Source organism: Larus michahellis, chromosome 22, assembly GCF_964199755.1.
Source record: "Larus michahellis chromosome 22, bLarMic1.1, whole genome shotgun sequence".
NCBI classification, from domain to species: Eukaryota; Metazoa; Chordata; class Aves; order Charadriiformes; family Laridae; genus Larus; species Larus michahellis.
The window spans coordinates 4,097,967-4,100,625 of record NC_133917.1 but is presented as its reverse complement, the minus strand read 5'-3'; positions in this window follow the sequence as shown (position 1 = coordinate 4,100,625).

Here is a 2,659-nt window from a genome sequence, read left to right as displayed (position 1 = left end):
ACGCAGGTCAACAGAAGGGGAAAAAAAAATTTCCCAGAGAAGTAAATTAAAAGAAGAGCAAGAAAACAAGCCTGAACCCAGAGAGGCGAAGTGTATACTGCCTGAAGAAACATATTTCTATACTTCTCCCTTTACATTTATTATGTTTCTGTCAGACACCCTGTAATTAGCATAGATAACTATAGTTGCAAGCTCCAAGTTGTGTCTGCAAATTCTATTGTTTGGCTGCTCCGGTTGCACACCAGCGAGCTTGAAAGCGAGCACAAGGTGTTAGGAAGAGCCTGGTGCCCTCAAATAAGACAATAACCCCACGAAATGTATAAGGGGGGGACGGGGGACGGGAGGGGGGGCGGAGGGGCGAAGGGTGCTGCTTTAGGCGATGGATTCCAGCCCAAACCACACCGCAAAATCTCTGGCCTGGTGCAAACGTCTCCTCCAGGAGATCAACCCGGTCTTAAACCTGCTTCTATCTAGCACAAATATGGCTTAAAATAAAGAATATTCAGGCAAGACCCCGTCTTATGTCTTCATCCACCCCTCCCTCCAAGCAGTTGTTTGCAAAGGTCATCTGCAGAGCCAGTACCTATGTAAAAACTCGGGGTCCGAGCCAGACACCCAGACACCTAAAGATAACAACCTTGAGAAGGGACATTTGCTCCCATTTACTCCAGCCCTTCCACCAGCCCCAGTTTGTTTTCCAGCCCTGGAGCGGGTTCGGCTGGTAGGGAAGTGCTGAGCCTTCAGGGGACTTTCCCAAAATCCAGCCCAGCAAATATCCAGGAGAAGCCAGGAGAGCTTTTATTTGGCGGGGGCGGGGGGGGGGGAAAGAAAAAATACCCAAACCCCATAATATAGCCCAGTTCTTCCCCTGCTGCTTCTGCGAAAAAGGGAGAGTTTCTCAACGCAACCCCTTCTCCCCACAGCCTCCTACCCAACTTCTCCGCCCCACAGCTTTTGCTACGAGGTCTTGTGCAAAACCGCCCCAAAATCATTCCTGGCAGGAAGGGATAAAGTTCATCCATGGGCAACACGCACAGGGAGAGAGAGGGAAAAGCCTCCAGGTTTTAAAATTACACCTGCTGGGAGAGGAGCATTATACAAACAGACGCAAGAGGAATTATGCAATCCGGCGTATCGTAATATCGCTAATATTTTACTCCAATAACAGCATCAGAAAGTGCATGAGCATTAGGAAACAAAGCAAACAATATTCCGCGAGGAGGGATGAAGGCGAACAGCATGGTGTCTTCTTGACTACCCATGTTTTTACATAAAAAACAGGCACATCCATACAAAATAGTTGAAGCAATAAATTCCCACCGTCCTTCCTCCTGATCTAATATCATAATTAAAAAACAGTAGGGGAGATTTTAACTTTTATTGCATTTCTGGAGTGGGGTTGCTAAACATACATTAACTTTAGATTCTTCTCCTTCTCGCCAGGGGGGTGGTCTCTCAGAAATAAAATCAATCTTAATATTACACATAATAGATATTGTTTTGTCTTGTACATGCTGTTAGAAGAAAGGGAAAGAAATCTGCAGATAGTTAATACAGAGAAAGCAAACTCATCATACATGTAATGAATCCTTTAAATCATTCAATTATCACAGCACTAATATCAAATAATTATGGTTAAAAGTACCAGTAATCAACCTTGTCCCTGATGAAATATTAATTTACAGTATCGTGAATTAGTCTCTTCATTTTTTTTTTTTCATTCCTTACCCTTTTTAAAACTCGCTTATAACATTTTTTTTTTCCAGCTTGGTGTATTCAACCTAAAAGGATGATGAAAATAACCGTACTCCACGCAACATCACTTGGAACCACATCAACAACTATTTCGTCTTTTCCACGCTTCAAATGCAGCATCTTTAACACAGCACACAAAACAAAGCGAGATGTTGTCCGAACCGATGCTTAAAAACACACATTAATTCATCGCACGTGATTTTATTCTCATCTGGGTTATAACATTCAGACCAAGCGCCCGTCCGGCGGAGCAGGGACATTGCGATTTTTGCAATCGAAATATACTCCTTATACAGAAACTTTGCCCTGAGGCTCGCAAGTAAGAACTCAAAGCCGGGAAAAAAACCCCGAAATATCACAATCCACCAGCAAAAAACAAAACAAAACAGAACAAAAAAATCCATTCTCGCCAGAGCCGAACCTGCCTTGGGAAAACCTGCTAGCCTGCCATTCTCCTTACTCAGAAAAGTCCAAATATTCAGAGTTTAAGACTTTATTTCTCCACGCCAACCTGCGCTTTTCCACCCTAAGACCAACACCCGCCGGACCCGGGGGTTTTTTTAGGTATCACAACACAGAAATAGCCGCAGAGCCCTGGCTCACCCTCAGCACTTTTCCCTCTCTATCTGCTCGGTTTTCCTCTCCGCATATTCACGTTTCCGTCTTGCCATTTTACCAACATCACTAATCCCCGGCGTCGCACAGGACCCCTCCACTCCGCTGACATTTTCTTCGCTTTCCTCTTTTTTTCCCCTTTCTATCCCCCCCTTTTTCCCATTGAAACGCTGAGACGCAGATACAACTTTCCCAACTTTTACAGCGCATATTGGGGCGGGGGGGGGGGAAGGGGGGTAAAATAACCCTTTTTCTTTTTTTTTTTTTTCTTTTTGCCCAAGAGAGACAC